The 21,019-nt window shown below is 41.7% G+C and overlaps 1 protein-coding gene across 1 annotated transcript in view; it reads left to right on the forward strand.

The window, feature by feature from the left end:
• The first annotated feature begins 864 nt into the window (after positions 1-864).
• Positions 865-21,019, forward strand: part of LOC115855018 (oxygen-regulated protein 1) — a 67,941-nt gene continuing 47,786 nt past the window's right edge. The window contains exons 1-2 of the mRNA XM_030859750.2: positions 865-975; positions 13,481-13,620. The gene's annotated coding sequence lies outside the window, so the exon portion shown is untranslated. The remainder of the gene's footprint in view (positions 976-13,480; positions 13,621-21,019) is intronic.

Here is a 21,019-nt window from a genome sequence, read left to right on the forward strand (position 1 = left end):
AAAAGTGTTTGAAATGGGAACCAACACTGACACGGAGCTTCACTCTTTTGAAAATTTTCTTGAATATGTTATAGCCCTCGAGCCGAAGGACTCTTTGAGGTCAGTAGGTGCGTATCATTACTCTCATCAATTTTCGAAGAGACTAAAGCGCGGTGGTTTTAAGTGATTTGCTCTGAGACCCACTGATCTTGTGGGTCAGAATTCCATGTTCAGCCCCAGCTGAATTCAATGGCAGCTTCAGGAGAGATCTCACAGGAGAGCCGCCCGGAGGAGCCCAGTCGACCCACGGAGCTGGGAGATCATGTTACATTGTTGTGTTAAGCCACTACGTTTGGGGGTATTTGGTTACGCAGAACAAAAATGGCAACCTGGGGTTTGCTGACCGCGGAGCGATCTCAGTGGACTAGCGGGGATGGAGTGGAGTGGGGTGCAGAGGACGAGGGGTGCGGCGTGGAGTCAGGGACTGTGGACCACTCTCTCAGGAGCTTCGCTGTGAAGGGAACAAAGACATGGGGGGAGAGCTGAAGCTGGACTTGGGAAGAATTGAGGGCTTTCACTTTCTTATTAAATATAGGTAATTCTAGAGCATGTTTTTTTTTTTTTTTTCTTTTTAGCGGTACGCGGGTCTCTTACTGTTGTGGCCTCTCCCGTTGCGGAGCACAGGCTCCGGACGCGCAGGCCCAGCGGCCATGGCTCACGGGCCCAGCCGTTCCGCGGCTTGTGGGATCTTCCCGGACCGGGGCACGAACCCGTGTCCCCTGCATCGGCAGGCGGACTCTCAACCACTGTGCCACCAGGGAAGCCCATCTAGAGCATGTTTGATACGACAAAGGAAGAGAACAGTGGACCTAGGCTGTAAATGGAACTCAGAAGTGGAAAGGCACCGGGCCTTCGATGGAGTATTTCGCTGAGAGCACTAGGTGGAGCATTCCGGATGGTACAGAAGCACGTGCCTTGCTCTGTGGTGGTTGGAAGGTGAGGTCTCCCTGCGTGATGGTCCCCGTTTTCTCCATGACGCAAAGTTAACATCCGATGGGGAAGGGATGTGTATTTTTATAAGAAGTTTGAGCCAAGAGGGACAACAAAAGGAAGGAAAAACTCTCCCTATTTCATTTTTATTGTATGAGCTGCTCAGGCTCCAAAAATACTAGTGGCCATTTTTTTTATATCAATCAAAAAATATTAGAATTTGAATCAGAGCGCAAATATATTTTTCTTACACTTTTACTAAGCTAGGTTTCTCAATTTACTTTATTGTTCTTAAGATTCATGTATTTTCAAGCTTTTATGTTCAGTGAAAAAAATATGTAAGTACATTCCAAATTATAGTGTTCTGACTTTAAAAATGTAGTTTATTAAGAAATTATCACATGGAAGGGCTTGTCGTTTATGTTTAGTAACTAGAACCCCAGTCCCTACTACTCTCCATTTTAATGGGGTTTAGAATGAGATTTTCATGAGAGCCAGTGCAGTGTTCATACTTGCTTATGGGCACGTTTGCATTGTGTAAAGGAAATATCCATGGATCATCAGGCTTTTAAAAAATCATGTGTGTTGGAATAGCACCGCTGAGTCACCTAAGATACGCTAGAGGCCGTTACGTGCATCTTAGAGTGTTGTTTTCTCCTTTTTTGTGTGGGATTTGAGATGTAGAGTTTTGCTGGGTCACTTGTAAGGGTGGGTCAGAGTATAAACGTGTCACGGTAAGTAAGAAAATACTCATGAAACAGTACATTCACGTCCTTGCAACTTTCTTTTTCTTTTTTTTGAAGATGTTTCTTAATAGAGATGAGGATTTTAACATGCTTCATTTGGAAGGAGGAAAAACAGGACAAACTAATTTTGGTTTCCATTAGTGCTCATAACGAGGGAGAGTTCTCTGTGTGCAATTCCACACTTCTGGTCCCCACATAAGCTACTCAGTGACAGGCTGCAGCTGTGTGAGCGGTTAGCTTGGTACCTTGCAAGCATCCTGCTGTTGTTTTTATGCTTTCAGGGTTATCCACATGGAGGAAATCAAACTGCACACAAGTGTTCCGAACAGCTTTTACTGCTAGAAGCTCTCAGTGTTCTAAAGCTTATTTTTCTGAGTTAATATTTTTGAGAAAAGGGTAGGGTTCTAGTTTTGACCCTGAATGTGGTACTGCGGAAGCCACTTTGTAGAATGAGGGGCTGTGTCTCTTCCACTTCTGTGGTTCCAGCCCTGTATAGATCAAATTCCACACATCGCCCAAATACCGGAACTGACTGCCAAAGTTATTCTGCATTTGCCAGTCTGACTCACACCAAAAGTCGCTGAGTAAATAAAGTATTTGAAATAACAGACTGGAATGAAAAGGGGAAGGACATCTTGACCAGATTCATCAGAGGAGCTCTAGGGTTCCGCTTCTGAAGGGCATAAAAGGGTATAAAATGATGTCTTATTGGTGTTGTCTCAGGTTATCATGAATTAGTAAAATCGAGGAAGGACCCATGTGTCTGACAGCCTGTGTGCCCAGCCGTGGCATCTGTCAAGGTTCCTCTTTGAGAGAAGCAAGGGCCATGGAGGCCCAGCTCTCACCAGGCACATGAGCCAGTTGTTCAGTTTAGATTTTACAAACTCAAAAACCCGAGGAAGATCCTGAGACTTACATTGTACCTGTTTTAACATTGCAGTTAGGAGGACTTCCTGGTATGTTGCTTAATTATGCCTCAGTTTTCTCATCTGAAATATTATAATGTTTATAACATAAATATTATAAGGTAGTGATACCTACTTCATAGGACTATTTTGAAGATTAACTGAATGTTTATACTATAAGTAAAGATTTTAGTATTCATAGTATATATTATTATTGATCCCCAGTACTATTTCCTTCCTCTTTGAAATAATGTGTATTATTGCATCATTCTTATATAGGTTTTTGTGTACCTGTAAACAGTATGTGCTTTAAAAATTTATGTAATTGTTGTAATACATATTTTTTATAATGTTTTCAGTCTGCAAAATGTTTTTGAGATTTGTTTCTATTGATATACGTACATCTAGTTTATTGACTTTCCCTAATGCATGACACAGAGTTTACTTACCCATTGCCGTATTGATGCCCATTTAGACACTTCATTTTTTTGAACTCAATACCAATGGTTATCTCTAAGCTGTCTACCTAGAAGTGGATTTGTTGGGTCATAGGAATTGCATATTATCAACCGTAGTAGAAATCGCCACATTGCTCTCCATATTAATCAAAGGCACAATTCCCACAACAATGCCCGTTTGAGAGTTCTGTTCTCTCTTCTATCAACATTAGTATTGTTTTTGCTAATTTGATAGCTGTGACAAGACAGCCTGTGGTTTTATTTTGCATTTTCCTTATGAATGGAGAAGCCTGGGCGTCTTTTCATACTTACTGGCCTCCTGGTGTCTTCTGTGTCCTGATTCTTTGTCTGCTTTGCCATGTTTCTGTCAAGTTGTTTCTCTTCCCCTTTTGATTTGTGGATCTTTATACTCATGAAAGTATGGTCAATTCTCATTATTCTCATTGTTCTAGAAAGTCACCGCGAACACCGAACTAGCAAATACAGAACCATTGCTTCTAGAGGAAATACGGGGTCAGGTTCTTGTGAGCCTTTGGCTGCTATATTTTTGTCAGCAGGTCAATACATAACCTTGTTTTATGTGTGTTTTTGTTTAAAGGCACCTCATTTATATTGTTGCTTCATTAATATTGAGCTCACAAGCAACAGCCCCATAACTCATGCCTGAACAAAGCTTCTCTAATACATGTATTACATATGCTTTCTCCTTAAGTCACATCACAGCCTTTTTGCACCTAGGACACTAGATAGCACTTCAGCTTGGGAGACATTTAAAATCATGAATTCACCAACAAAAGTCACAAAAATGAGAAAATATGGCACTAAATAGACTTCAAAACGGACTCATGTACGGCATGAGTGTTGAAACAAGAAGGCAGAATGTAGCCTTGTTTGGCCTCTGCTGGGAATGTTCGTGTCAGATTAGTCAAAATTTTCACTTCTCTGTGCACGGCTGGAATGGCTGCGAAGGCACCAGAAGTATGGATGTGCGGGTTCCTAATAAATATTAGCAAGTCGGTGAATTCACACACATGGAATCTTCACATAGTGAGGGTTGACTGTAATGCTTTGTCCATTGTACACAAGTCAGATATTTTCTCCTGGTCTGTAATTTGTCTCTTAACAATGTTTATGGTGTCTTTCTTCATACGGAAGATTTTATTTTAACTTTGTCAGTTTTACTAATCTTTCTTTTTTATGGTTGATGAGTTTCATCTTGTTTTGAAAAACTTTCCCTACCCCGATGCCAGGGATGTATTCTCACATACTATGTTCTAAAAGTTTTCATAGTTTTGCCTTTTCCCATCTAGATCTTTATGAGGATTCCTTTGAGTAGAAAATGAGGTAGGAATTGGCTAAACCATTTCCTGAAACAATATAGTGAATAAAGCTTTTGATTAGATTTGCAGTGCAATTCCCATTATATACCAAGTTCCCGTATATACAACGGTCTGCTTCTGGTCCCTCTATTCTTTTCCAAGTTTATTTGTGTATTCTTTCATGAACTCTACACTTTTAAAAATTTATTATAGCTTTACGATACATCAGTATTTGGTAGGGAATTTTCCTTCTTCTCCCTTCACCTTACTCTCCAAAAGTGCATCTTACTTCTTCAAATGAGTTATTAGAGCTGTCTTTGAAAAATGTGGTTAGTATCATGATTAGAATAACACTACATTTATAGATCTATTTGGGGGAAATTATCATGGTTACGATGTTGAGCTTTCCTGTTCATGAACATAGCATTTTTCGTATTTACTTAGGTCTTCTGTAAAAGCCTTCAAGAAAGTACTGTAAATTTTCTGAATACATATCTTATACATCCTTTTTTAGATTTCTTTATGGGTACCTTGTAATTTTGGTTGAACTTTGAATGAGATTTTTGAAAGGTGACATTCCTGATAGATTTTTGTAGGTATTTAGTAAATCATGAACTTTTATTCAGCAATCTTGCTGAAGAACTCATTAGTTCTAATAGGTTGTCTATAGATCCTCTTGGATTTTTATGTAGACAATTATATTGTCTATAAATAAAAATACTTGTGTTTCCTTTTCAGCACTTGGTAATATTTCTTATTCTTGTTTTATTCTGTTGGCTAGTATTTTTACCCTGGTCCAGCTGTGCACCTGCACTGTATCAGTTCTATGTCCTCAAATGATCAGGTGGAACTAGGGTTGTCCTCCACTGATGGTCTGCACTGAGCTTCACTACTACAGAACTCTGGAGGACTGCTTGAGTCCATGTCACACGCAAGTTACTTAACTACCTGTGCCTTAGTATCCTGACTGATAAAATAGGCATAATAATAGTACCCTCTTGATAAGGCTGTTTTTAAATAAGTTAGTACTTATAATACCCTTAGAGCAGGGGAAGCGGGAGTTGTTATTTTGTGGGTATAGTTGCAGTTATGCTCTATGAGTTCTAGAATCTGCTGTACAACATGGTACCTGTACTGTGTGCGTTCAGAATTTGTTAAGAGGGCAGTACTCATGTTGTGTTCTTACCGCACATACATACACACACAAAATTAAAAAACAACAACAAAGGGATACAAGAAAACTGGAAGGTGATGGATGTGTTTATTACCTTGATTGTGGTGATGGTATGGTATTTGCATATGTCCAAACTCATCAAATTTTATTCATAAATATGTGCAGTTCTTTGTATATGTATCAATTATATCTCAATACAGAAACAACCAAAATGCCATTATAACAGCACCTGGCACATATAAAGTTCTCAGTAGATTTTATCCATTAGTACTATTGCAACTACCACAACATAAAACTGAGATTAGCCGACAAGCTTCCTTTCTCATGCTAGTCCATCTGTTTTTTTTGTTTTTTTTGTTTTTTTGGTACGCGGGCCTCTCACTGTTGTGGCCTCTCCCGTTGCGGAGCACAGGCTCTGGACGCGCAGGCTCAGCGGCCATGGCTCACGGGCCCAGCCGCTCTGCGGCATGTGGGATCTTCCTGGACTGGGGCACGAACCCGTGTCCCCTGCATCGGCAGGCGGACTCCCAACCACTGCGCCACCAGGGAAGCCCTATTCCATCTGTTTTTGATATCAAGGTTTATAAATGTCCAAAAAAAAGAGTTTAGTCTTCATTCTTTTTCTGTTTTCTTGAGTGGGTTAATTATCTATTCCTCAAAGTTGTGGTGAAACTCGCCTTTAAAACTGCTTAGACCTGGAGATTTTCTGACATTGACGACTCATTCAGTTTCTTTAATGTTTTATGTCTATTCATATTTCCAATTTCTTTTTGAGTTAATTTTGGCAATTCGTATTTTCCACTCCATTTAAGTTGTCAGGTTTATTGCCATAAAGTTGTTTGGAGTATTCTTTTATGATGTCTTAAAGTTTTACTGTGTCTTTTATGACCTGTTTTTTCACAGAAAGAGTAAAATCTGTTTTATTGGTTTGTTGCAAAGATTCAGTCTTTGCTTCTATCGATCTCTCTTTTCTTTAATTTCCTTAGTTCATCACATTCCATTATTTATTTCATTTTCCTTTCTTTGGGTTAACTGTGTTCTTTTAGGAACTCCTAGAGTTGTATGCTTAGCTTGTTCATTTCCCTTTTTCCTAGTATTTATACTTAAGCATGTACATACTCTCTGAATATTGATTTTTGTGGTAGCCCACAGAGTATTACGTGTATTTAGCTTCAAGTATCACCAAGAATTTTAATACAAGAAGCATTCCCTTCCCACTATCCTCATCCCTATTCTCAGTCCACAAGGGCAACTAGCTTTCAACTTTTTAAACAGTTTCCTTTGTGTTTATCTCTTTATTTCTAATTAACTGTGATGTATTCTCATTGCTTGGTGTTTCAGTTTATTATCTACTGACCTCCTGCTGTGAAAGATAATAGGTGCTCCCATATCCTTCCTCTCCCTCTGTCCTCCTAGAGAGTCAATGTCACCATTTTACATTAAATGGATACTCAGTGTTTACACTATTGTATGGATATATAAGTATTATTCACAGAAGAGCTATGCAGTATACTGTGATTACATTTCCTGTTTCGCAATCTTTTTCCTCCCTCAAGTTAATAATAGGCTTTTGATTTTTGTTTTCCTTGGTTTTCTACTTTCTTATCCTTCTTTCCTTCCCAAGGTCTCCTCCGTAAGTTTAAATCTCTTCTCACTGGCCACACACATCAGGTATTTGATTGATTTTATCTCTTTCTCAGAGATAACCCTCCTAGAATCCTCTCTCTGCTTCTTCCAATCTTTACTTCTTGTGCTCTAGGCCTGCTCTGGGGATCCTGTCCAGGGATTTCTCTTCACTGTTATGCCAGGGACCAGTGGCTTGAACACCAGAGAAAGGCAAAGGGGACTTTCTCCAAAGTTCTGCCACTGGTTCCCGCATCTGTTTTTTACCGCTCTGGCTATGCTATTGTTTTGATAGACTGCATTCTTCAGCAGCTTCCTGAGAGGGGTGCATATTATTCCTGATCATTTCATGGGATTCTTAACAGTTTCTGAAATATATGTAATTTTTATCTGTCTCTATTACCTGCCTTGGTGTGGGTCTTTTTCTTTTATTGTCCTGGGAACTTAGTAAGCCCATTCAGTTTGGAAACTCATTTCGTTCAGTAGTAGGGAAATTTCTATAATTATTTCTAGGATAAAACTGTCACTATTTTTTATGTCTTTATGGAAAAACTATTATTCAGATGTTAGCACTCTTGAACTTATCCTCTGTTTTTTCTACATTTCTTGTCCTTTCTCTCTTATTTTCCATCATCTTATTTGTGTGTGTGTGTGTGTGCATATATATATATATTTACATATTTAAAAGTATGTATTTATATTTATATAACACATTTATATGTGTGTGTATGTGCAAATGTGATGATGGAAAAAATATATATCACTTTCACCCTCACTTAAATCTAAATATTTAGTAATTTTTCTTATGATTTCTCCTTTGATCCATGAATTATTTAGAAGTGTGCTTTGTAGTTTCTAAAGAAAAGTATGTGTGTTGGGGGGGACATTGGCAACCTTTTTGTTACTGATTTTTGTTACTGAATTTTGATCCGACAATGTGGTCAGTATATAATTTAAAAAATATGTATTGAATTTCCTTTTGACTTAATGTGTGTTTATGTTTAACTTTCCTAATATCTCATGTATGCTTGAACCAGAGAAATATTTCCTATTTGCTGGGTGCAATATTTCACATGTACTTCCCTTAGATCAAGCCCATCAATGGGGAGAACATTTATTAATATTTTGTCATCTTGATCTGCCATTTTCCAAGGAGACTTGTGTTCAGTGCTCCCCTAGCAGTCCCTGTGTAGCCCCTTCAGTTAATCAATCCTTCACCCTTTGACTCCTGGAAACCACTGGTGTGATTTATGTCTGCACCGTTTTGTCAGAATGTCATATACATGAAATCTTACAGGATTAAGTCTTTCAGGACCAGCTTCTTTCATTTAGAAAAATTTATTTAAGGTTTATCCTTGTTGCATGAGCTGACAGTTTGTCCTGTGTGTCCGAGTAGTGTTCTGGTGTGTGCACAGACACAGTTTGTTTATCCAGCCACCTGTCGAAGCACATTTGGTTTGTTTCCAGTTTGAGGATGTGAGTAAAGCTGTTAGAAACATTTGCACAGAGGTTTTGAGGAGAACACACGTCTTCAGTGCACTTGGGCAAATACCTAGGCGTGGGATTTCTGGGTCCATGTGGTAAGCATGTATTTAACGCTGTAAGAAATTGTTAAACTTCCAAAATGGCTGCGTCATTTGTGTTCCCACCAACAGTGAATGAGGGTTCCTGTTGCTCTGCATCTTCACCAGTCTTGCATGGTTAGTTTTTAAATTTTAGCCATCCCAGGTACGTAGTGGTCCCAATTTGTGATTTTAATTTAACTTTTTTTTTTTTTTGCCTCACCATGCAGCATGCAGGATCTTAGTTCCCTGACCAGGAATCGAACCCGGCCCCTTGGCAGTGAGAGTGCGGAGTCCTAACCACTGGACCGCCAAGGAGTTCCCTGATTTAACTTTGTTAATGCATCATTTCATATGCTTTTTTGCCATCTGTGTATTATCTTTGGAGAAGTATCTTTTCATGTATTTTGCTCATTTTGAAAGGGGGGTTGTTTCTTATTGTTGAGCTTTAAGAGTTCTTTATATATTCTACATGGATATGAGACTTTTATCAGATATAGGATACATAATTATTTTTCTCCAAGTCTGTGGCTTGACTTTTCATTCTCTTAACAGTGTCTTTTACAGGGCAAAAGTTTCAAAAATTTTAAGGGTACAATTTATCAAATTTTCTATTATGACTCATGTCTTTAGAATCACATCTAAAAACTTGTCACCATACCCAAGTTCACACAGATTTTCTTCTCTGTTTCTTCTAGAAATTTTAAACTTTCAGATTTAGAATTAGGTCAATGATTTATTCTGGGTTAATTTTTGTACATGGTATGAGGTATGTGTCAAGGTTCTTTTTTAAAAAATTTTTTAATGAAAATTACATATATCTTTAACTGGGGTATAATTGTAAGGTTCTTTTTTTTTTTTTTTTTGACATTTTTGCACATGGATACTCAGTTGTTCCAGAAACATTTGTTGGAAAGATAAAACTTTCTTCATTGAATTGCCTTTGTACTTTTGCCAAAAGTGAACTGTGGGTCTATTTCTGGGCTTTTTATTCTGTTCCATTGTGAAATGCACATACTCTTTCACCAATATCATACTGTCTGGATAACTAGCTTTATCATAAAATTTGAAGTCAGGTAGAGTGAGTCCTCAACTTTGTACTTCTTTTTCAGAGTTGTTTTGGCTTTTCTTTTTCCTTTGACTTTCCATCTAAATTTTAAAATTAACTTGTCTAAATTTACAAAAACTTGCTGGAATTTTGATTTGGACTGTACTGAATCTATTTATCAGTTGACAAGATGGATATCTTAAAATACTGAGTCTTTCAATCCATGAATATGGTAGATCTCTTTATTTAGATCTTCTTTCATTTCTTTCATTAGTGTTTGTAATTTTTAGCATACAGACTCTTTTATTAGATCTACACCTAAGCATTTCATTTTTAGTGCTATTGTAAATGGTATTGTTTTTGGAATTTTAAATTCCAATTGTTTATTGTATATAGGAAGATGACTGACTTTTATATATAGGCCATGTATCCTGTGATCTTGTTAAATTCACTTTTTAGTTCTAAGAGATGATTTTGTAGATTGGGATTTTCATCAAGACCGTCATGTCATCTGAGAATAGAGGCAGTTTTATTTCTTTCTTTCCTATTTGTATGCCTTTTCTTTTTCCTGCCTATTGTAAAAACTTCCAGCAGAAGTTCTAGTCTTCGAACAAGATATTGATACGGAACAAGAGTGGTGAGGGAAGATATCCTGTCTTTGTTCCCATCTTAGAGGGAAAACATTCTTTTTTTTTTTTTTTTTTTTACCATTGAGGTTAGTTGCAGTTTTTATGTAATATGTAAATGCTTTCCATAAGGTTAAGGAACTTCTTTTCTATTTCTAGTTTGCTGAGAGTTTTTTTTTATCACAAATAGATGTTGAATTTTGTCAAATGCTGTTTTTGGAAGCTACCAAGATATCTATATGGTTTTTCTTCTTCAGTCTCTTAATATCATGAATTACACTAATTGATTTTAAAATATGTTGAACAAGCCTTGTATTCCTGGGATGAATCCTGCTTGATTGGCATGTATAGTCTTTTTTTTTTTAGTGCTTTTATTTTTTTAATTATTTTTTTAACATCTTTATTGGGGTATAATTGCTTTACAATGGTGTGTTAGTTTCTGTTTTATAGCAAAGTGAATCAGTTGTACATATACATATGTCCCCATATCTCTTCCCTCTTGCGTCTCCCTCCCTCCCACCCTCCATATCCCACCCCTCCAGGCGGTCACAAAGCACAGAGCCGATATCCCTGTGCCATGCGGCTGCTTCCCACTAACTATCTACCTTACGTTTGTTAGTGTATATATGTCCATGCCTCTCTCTCACCCTGTCACAGCTCACCCTTCCCCCTCCCCATATCCTCAAGTCCATTCTCCAGTAGGTCTGTGTCTTTATTCCTGTCTTACCCCTAGGTTCTTCATGACATTTTTTTCCCTTAAATTCCATATATATGTGTTAGCATATGGTATTTGTCTTTTTCTTTCTGACTTACTTCACTCTGTATGACAGACTGTAGGTCTATCCACCTCATTACAAATAGCTCAATTTCGTTTCTTTTTATGGCTGAGCAATACTCCATTGTATATATGTGCCACATCTTCTTTATCCATTCATCTGATGATGGACACTTAGATTGTTTCCATCTCCGGGCTATTGTAAATAGAGCTGCAATGAACATTTTGGTACATGACTCTTTTTGAATTTTGGTTTTATCAGGGTATATGCCCAGTAGTGGGATTGCTGGGTCATATGGTAGTTCTGTTTGTAGTTTTTTTAAGGAACCTCCATACTGTTCTCCATAGTGGCTGAACCAATTCACATTCCCACCAGCAGTGCAAGAGGGTTCCCTTTTCTCCACACCCTCTCCAGCATTTATTGTTTCTAGATATTTTGATAATGGCCATTCTGACTGGTGTGAGATATCTCATTGTAGTTTTGATTTGCATTTCTCTAATGATTAATGATGTTGAGCATTCTTTCATGTGTTTGTTGGCAGTCTGTATATCTTCTTTGGAGAAATGTCTATTTAGGTCGGTCTTTTGTATATATTTCTAGATTCAATTTTCTGAAGTTTTTTTGAAGAAATTTACATCTAGACTCACAAAGCATAGTGGTTTGCAATTTTCTTTTCTTGTAATATCTTTGTCTGGTTTTAATATTAGCTTAATTTTGGCCTCATAAAATGACTTAGAAATTGTTTCCTACTTTTTTTTCCCCCCCTGGAGGAGATTGGGTAGATTTGGCATTATTTTTTTTCCCTAAATGATGGTGGAATTCACCAGAAGCCATTTATGCTTGGGGTTTCCTGTGTGGGAAGGTTTTCAATTACAAATTCGATTTCTTTAATAAATATAGCACTATTCAGACTCTATTTCTTTTTCAGTGAATTTTGGTAGTTTATATCTTTCAAGGAACTGGTCTATTTCACTTAAGTTGCCGAATTTATGAGTCTACAGTTGTTTGTTTTATTCTCCTGTTATCCTTTTAGTGTCCGTGAGGTCGAGAGGGAAGTTCCCTCTTTCATTCCTGGTATTGTTATCTATGTCTTCTCTCTCTTTTTTTTTCTTGGTCAGACTCACTAGAGGTTTACCAATTTTACTGAGTTTTTTCAAAGAATCAGTCTTTGGTTTCATTGGTTTTCTCTATTGTTTTTCTGTTTTTTAAAAAAATTTCTTTAAAATTTTTTTAAATTTTTGGCTGCATTGGGTCTTCATTGCTGTGCAGCCTTTCTCTGGATGTGGCGAGCAGGGGCTACTCTTCATTGTGGTGCGTGGGCTTCTCATAGTGGTGGCTTCTCTTGTTGCGGAGCATGGGCTCTAGGCACATGGGCTTCAGTAGTTGTGGCACACGGGCTCAGTAGTTGTGGCTCACGGACTCTAGAGCACAGGCTCAGTAGTTGTGGTGCATGGACTTTGCTGCTCCGTGGCATGTGGGATCTTCCCTGACCAGGGATCAAACACGTGTCCCCTGCATTGTCAGGTGGATTCTCAACCACTGCGGCACCAGGGAAGTCCCCTGTTTTTCTGTTTTTAGCTTCATTGATTTCTGTCTTCATCATTATTCTTTTATCCCTTCTACTTGCTTTGGGTTTAATTTACTTTTCATTTTCTAATTTCTTAAAGTGAAAATTTAGATCAGATCTTTGTTCATCCTTAATATAAGCTTTTAGTGCTATGAATTTCCTCTGAGCACTGTTTTAGCTGCATCTCACAAAGTTTGATGTGTTGTGTCTTAATGTTTATTCAGTTCAAAATAATTTTCAATTTTGGTTGAGACTTCCTCTTAGAACCATTTCCCCCCAGTATTTGGGGTTTTGCCCAAATTTGTTTCTGTTATATTCTACTTTTATTTAAACTATCAATGAAGAATATATTGTTTTCTTAAACATTCAATTATCTTTAGAGCAATTAAAGTGAGAAAACATATTTTATTTTAACTTCGTATTTTCCATTTCTCTTTTTTTTGGGGGGGGCGTATAGTTGTTTTACAATGTTGTGTTAGTTTCTACTATACAGCGAAGTGGAGTGGAGTTCCCTGTGCTCCACAGCAGGTTCTTATTAGTTATCTACTTTATACGTAGTGGTGTATATATGTCAATCCCAATCTCCCAATTCATCCCACCCCGTATGGTCCATTTCTAATACTTTTCATTTCTTTGTGTAAATCCAAGTTTCTGACCTATATTGCATTCCTTCTGACTGAAGAACTTGTTTTTAACATTTCTTGTAGAGCTGCCACCCTGCTCCGTCTGCTGTCTCCAGGGTCTCCAGGTCTCCCTCAGCCTCCGCACTCAGCTTTTAGCACGTTATTCCAAGTATCCAGCTGAATCTTCTTATTGGCTCTACGGCCTCTGACGACATCTGCGCCAGGTAAGGAAAAGCATGGGTCCTGTTTCTCACTACAGGCACTTGCCTCTGAAGATTTCCAGTTAGCTATTTGCTCTTGTGACCTTAGTTCTCTAAGGGGGACGAGGAAAGTAATTAATTTGCAGTTTGTCCAGCGTTTTTCTTGTTGTCAGGGTGGATGTGCCTCTCTTTCCAGCTCTCTGTGTCGCCATGCTGAATCTAGAAATCCAGAGAATCATTTTTTGAATTCCTACATTTCTTATTTGTTTTTTTCAAATATTCTTGATCTTTGAAAATGCTGTCCTGCCTTTTGTTATTGCTTATGTTCTTTTGTTAATCCACGCAAGTTTAAATGTATCTTTTTTTAGTGGTGTCTTTCAGGTTTTTCCACTTCCTCTAATTCTTGAGTGCTGGTTCTTCCTGTGTCGAGTCTGCCCGTCTGTCTTCCACGGTGCTTCCTCATGTAGCTTCAGCGGTGTTTGCGTGCGGAGTTTCGATCGCGTCACTTTGAATTTTGATTTGCTGTCGGCAAGGACTGTCCTCTCCATGGACCCATAATGCCACGTGTTGTGCGCATTTTCCTGCGGAACGGCTTTTCATTTGTTTTTGCGGGGTGGGGGGGGGTCTCAGGATTTCACTGTCCGGGACCAATCTTCATGTTTAGCTCTTGAGTGTGGTTCCTGCTCCCTTTGGGCGGTATAAATTCACATCTGCACAGGGTATAGTCCGAGGTTTTGATTTCTTGCAAGTCATTTTTTTAATACAAAGTACCTGGAGACTGAAAGTTTCCTTGCTGCTTCCTGGGACGAGGACACAGAATTTTCTTGTCTACCTCTCAGGCTGGCCAGCCTTTTGACACATCTGGGTCTTGAGGAGCTGGCTGAGTACCAGTTCCCTCTTTCTTTCTTCTCCAGTCCTCTCCCTGGAATTAAAATCCCAGCTTTCGGGCCAAGTGTGAAATCCTTGTGGGTCTCCATGGCAACAGCGTCTACACTCTGTTCTGAGGCTTCTCTTCCTTTCCGGAGCCCAGGAATTTCTATCCCCCAAGTACACTGTTAAGAGAAAGTGATATCATACCAGACGATTCTACTAGTTTGTTTCTAGAGGGTCCTTCCACTCCTCATCCCCAGATCTTCCTCCTTTCAGCTCGAGCGGCCATGTGGCTGGAAACGGACTAAGTACAGCTCTCATGTGACTAGAATTTGGGTGACCCCCCCAAATGCAATGTGTCTCCCTCCAGTTTCCTTAAGAAAGAGAGATTCAGGTCAAAGCCAATTTGAACCCTCACCCTCCTTAGTTATATGGATTATGGAATTTAGTGATATCTAATTTCTCTTCTTGACCACTTGAATGATTTGTAAATACGGTGGCTACACATGTTTTTTTTTACTGTCCGTATGACAATGAGTTCAGGGAGTTCAGGGAGTTCATATTAGATCTTTAGTTATTTTAATGCACGTTTAACTACTACCCATGCTTACCAAAGTCAACTAACTTGCTACTTACATTAAGAGGAAACGTATGAAAAAAATGTCACTTTCCCAATATCACCGGCAATTCCTACTGGTGAGGCTTTTTCAAATTCCCAAATAGTCACCCGTTGAGGAGCGTTCTGAATTAAGCATCTCAAATTTCTGCACTTTGCTTTCAAGAAGAATGCTCTACCCCTCGACGATGTTCTAGAGATGCCAGCAATGGAAGATGAAATGGAGGAGAGACTTAAGATATTCCTAGATCATTACCTTAAGTTCCCCAGTGAAATGAAAAGAGAAATGTTGAGTGAAAACATTCTCCTTAGTAAGGGATTGCACTTCTTGTTATTTCATTAATTACTAAGGTACTGACTGTATACTTTTTACTTTAATAACTTTCCTCCAGTAAAGGGCAGACCTCCAAAAGGAATTTACTGGGTAAGGTGACCGGTCTTTAATATGTAAGATGTGGTTTATTTCTGTGACCCCTCGAAGCAGTTTCATGGAGCAGTAAGCTGTAAGACAAGCAGCATAGCCAGCTGGTGTAAGAAGTGCAAACGCTTTGCACGAAGATGCTGTTTTGTCAGCCAGTCTTTTTCTCATCTGTAAGGTTAAGGGGCTCTATTACATTTACTCTAAGTTTGTTTCAAGGCTAAGAAAGAACTATAATCAAAATTCCAGAGGCGTTGTGGGGTTGAGATCCTCCAGTTTGGGAGTTTATAAATTGATGGTAGAGAGGATTGTCAGATAAAATGCATCCGTTTGGTTCCTGAGCGGAGGTCACACCAGGTCTCACTCCTGCCTGCTCTTGTTTCAAAGCATCCATCGCAAGAGTTTTAGGAACACGTACAGCTACTTATTCACACGGCAGCCTCCTTCCAGACAGTGAACCTCTGGGCAGGATTCCGTTCTCCCTGTTTTCGAAACATACCACCACTGTGTGTGCGTAGGCCGCGTAAATGACGACACGGTTTTTCTCATATTTGCCCTTTCAGGTTTTGAGCTCTGAGTTTGCTTTAGGAAACACAGTCATACTCCTGATATTATGATCCCAGGGCACTGCTCCTTCTCATTCTTCTTCTTGCAACTTTCAGCTCCCTCTTAACCACCCTCAACCCCGACAGGCCCTACCTGTGCAGCCTCAGCTGATCCCTGCCCCCCAGCTCAGACTGAGACAGGATCATTTAAACTCACATCAAAGACTCGTGCCTGCTTGTGTGTTTGAAACACGTCCTTGGTCCCAGCTGTCTCATACCCTAGAAGGGAGTAGAAATCTGAGTGGATTGGGGAAGGCAGCATCACGTCACACCTGGAGGAGGTGGGATCCAGGTGTGGGAGAAGCGGGCCAGCGTGACCGTGGTGTTGGTGCTGGCATCGGTCCCGGGGGTCACGAGGAAGCAGCCTGGCTAGGGCAGCACTGCATCCTTCTTTATAGACGCCCACATTAAATCCAGGATTCCTTAGAGTTAATTTCCAAATCATGAGCAAAAGGAAAGGGAATTTTCATTTCAGACGTAGAACTATGGATGGAAGAAAGTATTATAAAAATTTTGTCTCTTTGCCTAGGTAGCTCATTAAAATTATTTTTTTTCTGGGCCATGCAGCGAATAGGTGGTGTTACACTGATTGAATTCACAGTGGTGAACCGAAGGAATGGGGCCAGTCTGATTTACTTTGAGACATGATGAGGAAAAAGGATTCACTGTTCAGATCCAGAGAGTGAGGCAAATACCCTCTAAGCTCGCAGGTGCTGTTACGCCCTATCTGTCCATCCAGCCTTGCGCCAGTTCAGCATCTCCGCGCTGCAGGTGCACTGACACGTGTGCACCACAAGATGGAGCCCTTACAGCAGCTCATCTCCCAGGACTTCCTTCCACCCTGTTCACGCTTCGGAAAGTGAAGCAAACACGGCCGTGAAGAGGCGCACAGGCCTTGAGTGGATTAGAGACTGTTCCAGTCATTGTGCCTGAGAGCAGATCTGTCCTCGGCCCGATCTCGATCAACGTCCTTATCGGCGTCTTCCAGGAAGACACAAAAGACAAGCTTTAGCAGGAGGGCGGGTGATGCAAAACCAGGGAGGAGCATGGGGGCCTCTGGACATATCGTAAAGATTCCGGGGGCTTTTCCGCGGGCTGCCAGTGGACAGGGATGGAGGCACAAGGTTGCCTTTGATGGAGCAGGAAAAGAGCTTTGGACAGTGAAAGGGCAGGTCTGGACGAGCGCGTCACGGTAGCTGTGATGCTGATAACCGTACCGTCTCACGCAGTGCCACTCAGCGTGCGGGCCATGCGCCGCCTGTGGGAAATGGCGTGCTGTCTGTCCTGGATGAGGGCAGGTGCTCCTGCCAGGGGTCAATGAAATTCATCACGAAGTACATTGCTTAGTGGAGCCAAACAGGTAAAACTCACCTGGTGAGGGAAGCAGGGCATCCGCCGCATTCCAGCACCAACTCTTCATCTTGGGAAGGGCCTGCCTTTGAGTAGCGCTGAATGGCAAAGGCTCCTTGGCGTCAGTACTAAGTACTTAGTACTAATGGTGCTAAGTACGTTACGCACATCCTCACCTTCGGATAGAGGCACAGCGGACTTAGGGCCAGTGTCGTGAAAGGTGGACGTTCACATGTTGGACCAAACTGCCTCGCTTTCCTCATCTGATGGGTGGTAGCAGTAATATCTAACACAAAGCGCTGTCATGCTGGAGGTCAGAAGTATAACGCAGGCAAAGTTCATGGCGCGTTTCACGGCACATGGTACAAATGTGCTTCTTCCCTGCAAGTGAGAATTAGTGTGTTTCTCCTTAATACCTCTTGCAGGAAAATACTGTTGTTTTCCCTGTTTCGTAGGTGAGGAATTGGGCTGAGTTTCAATGAAGCATAACAGCGTCCTGTGGTCATGCCGTTCCTGCGTGTCAGGGCCCAGGCTTAAACCCAGGGATTTTCTGACTCTAGATTCCAAACAGGTGCTTGTTGATCATAGCACACTGCTCGTTCCTGGCTGGACTAGACCAGTGGCTTTTAAATTTTTTGACCAAGGCTCAACTGTAGTCATAACCTAGTACCACTGCCGCCCACCTCCCCCCAGGTACACAGGCACATATATAATCTGAAACAAGACTTACATGAGCTAATACTTGCCATTCATAAATGCGAGGCACTCTGATATCTTTTACTCCAGTTTATTTCATTTTTAAAGAGAAAGCGGGTGGTGACCTATTGAATTGATCCCCTGGGCCACAACTGGGCTGGAACCCACAAGGTGAAAATGCCGTAATAGCAATTCCTATGAACTCTTCAGTTCTAATTTTCTCTGATTCTCCAAAAAACAAAACAAAACAAAAAACACAAACAAAAGCCTTCAGACCCAATTCCCTTCATCCAGAACAGAAGACCTGAACTTGGGAGCAGTTCACGTGGAAAAGAATAAGGATTTTAGCCGAGGCTGAGTTGCGGAAACACTGCAAAGGTGAGGGCAGAGGGCTTGCCTTCGAGGCCCCCGCAGGAGCCCTGCATTCCCTCTGGGTGCCAAGTTTTAGGAGAAATCAACCACCTGAACACGTTCGGAGAAGGACAGTCAAGGTGGAGCTGGGTCTGAAATTGTTCAAGGAGCCAGGCATGTTTCATCTGATTTTGATGGGAAAGAGTCTCTAAACCATAAAAAAAAGAAAAAAAGTATATTATGATAATAGTTCTCTAAGGCGGTTGAATAAGTCTTGGCCCGTCTGATGCGGTATCTCACGTCAAGCTTATTTTTATTGGGTTTTAGATTTGGTGTCTGAGCTGAGAATCATGCAAAATGATTGCTGCTGCACTTCCGTCCTGTGAAAGGCAGGCAGGAAACCGCCCCTCCCAGGGTAAGTGGAGGCGCTCTCAAGCTTGCCCTTGGCCAGACGTTTGCCCAGCTTCAAAGGGGTTTCAGAGGGCGGGACCGACTGCAGCCCAGGCTGTGCCTTGGAACTCAGACATTCCTCTCCTGGAGCCTGGCCCACCCGGCGGGAAAGCCCCCTGTTCCTGATGCTCTGGGCTGGTGGGAAGCTCTTGCCCGGTTGTTTCCCTCCCTCCTGGGCTCCGGCCGAGAGCCGATTCCCCATGAGTCAGGAAAGGAGGGAGTGAGAGGCTGAGCGGTCCCTCCCCGGGTTTCACGGGGCCTCGGGAACGCCTGGGGCTGGAATTCCCCCTGGAAGGCGGCTCCAACAATGGAGGTTTGCGCTGTGTGGCCGGTAGGGCGTTCTGCTGGAACAAGTAGCAGCAGGTCTGTTGGTAGTTTGTTAGATTCAGGAAGGAAAGGGGAGAGGGGAGTCAAGAATGACTCAAAGGCTATGTGGTTGGGAAACCTCGGAGCAAAATCAGGCCACCAGAACACAGTGGGGAATCTGAAGTGGTACAGACGGGGGCGGGGGGAGAGGCTGGAAGTGTGGATGGTACTTGTTTGTGGCTTAGAGTCGGAGCTGTGTCCGTGAAAGTCCGTGTTCGTGAGAGCGGGAGGGGTTCAAATGCTCTATAGATCTTGCCGCACAACTGTTTACCGTCCAATGTTAAATCCTGGTCCTTGGGCGAAACGTGGTCGTAGTTAAGGGTGAAGTGGGTCTTAGGGATGTTGGAGTTGGGCTGTTGTCCTAGATGACATTTATCTGCTGGCATCCTGGATTGAGTTCCACTTTTAGGATATAATTAACACATGCATTTTTGGTGGTTCTTTCAGTAGACCTAAAATGAACGGTTAACGAGGTGCTGTCTGAAAACGGCCGTCTTCATTTTATTCTGCTCTCTCAGGTGGGGAGAGACCGGTGCCCCCGCCCCCCGCAGCCCCGCACCCCATCTAGTTGATGGAGATGAAGGGAGGGGGCTGCTGAAGCGGAGGAAGTTGTGCTCATGCGCGCCTCAGGGCGGAGTCTGGAGGGACGAACTGATGGAGCGAGATGCTGACGAAAGCATCACTTGTCACGTATGGGGCATGCCCTATGCATGAGCAGTGTTCTAAGCACTGTATATGATGGTCTCATTTGATTTCAACAACCCAATTAAATGATTACTATTACTGCCCTCCTTTTATAATTAAAGAAACTTAAAGCACAGAGAGGCTAGCGGATTGGCCCAAGGTTGCGGAGCTGGGATGGCCTGACCGCCAAGCTGCACCACGAACACGTCCCAGGCAGGTACTGTCCTCACCTGGCTTGATAAACCAGCAGAAGGTGGTAGAGTCAGAAGCTGGAGAGACTGTTCTAGGGGGGACAGTGTTGCTTCGAGTGCCCGGGTGATAAGTTGTGATCCAACATCAGGGAGAGACACATGCTTCTCTCATTTTCCAAAGGCCATGGGGAAGTCAAGGCTTTGGGTGCTTCCACGGGGAGGGCCATGGCCCCCTGAGAAGCTCCATACCCCGGAGCGCCGGCAGCCCTGCGGTTGAGCGCCCTCAAGCGCTCATGTGCAGTGGATTTCCGCAGGGAAGCGGGGTGGACCATTCAGGGGGACGGCAGAGAAGGGCGCTTAGGAACTGGCCAAGGACCAAGGTTCTGCAGCAGCTCAGGGGACACCACCCAAGCCAGCTGAGCTCAGGAAAATGCAACCTACTTGTCCTCACAGGCAGGTGAGGTCCGGAGAGGTGCTGAAGGAGTGAGGAACCTCCACTCTAAAAACAAATCTTTATTCAGTTTCTTTCTGTCAGTTCCCAGAATCTGTTCAAAGCACAAAGCAGGGGACATTTTCTACCAGGAAAATAAGCTCACCTCAGTTGTCAAGGGTTTTTGGAGGGACAGGAACCATCTGGGGTCTGCTTCTCAGCCAGGCTTGTGTGCCCAGAGTCAAGGACACAAAACAGATGCTCAGCCAGTGTCCCTCAGCCTGAGCATTCCACACGCGAGAGGAACAGGCCGTGTCCGGATTTTAGGGGACAAATGTAGGGCTTTTCCTTGAAGCTGTTTAGATGCTACATGAGGAAATGCAAATAGGAAACATC

The sequence above is a fragment of the Globicephala melas genome, chromosome 17 (assembly GCF_963455315.2).
Source record: "Globicephala melas chromosome 17, mGloMel1.2, whole genome shotgun sequence".
NCBI lineage: Eukaryota > Metazoa > Chordata > Mammalia > Artiodactyla > Delphinidae > Globicephala > Globicephala melas.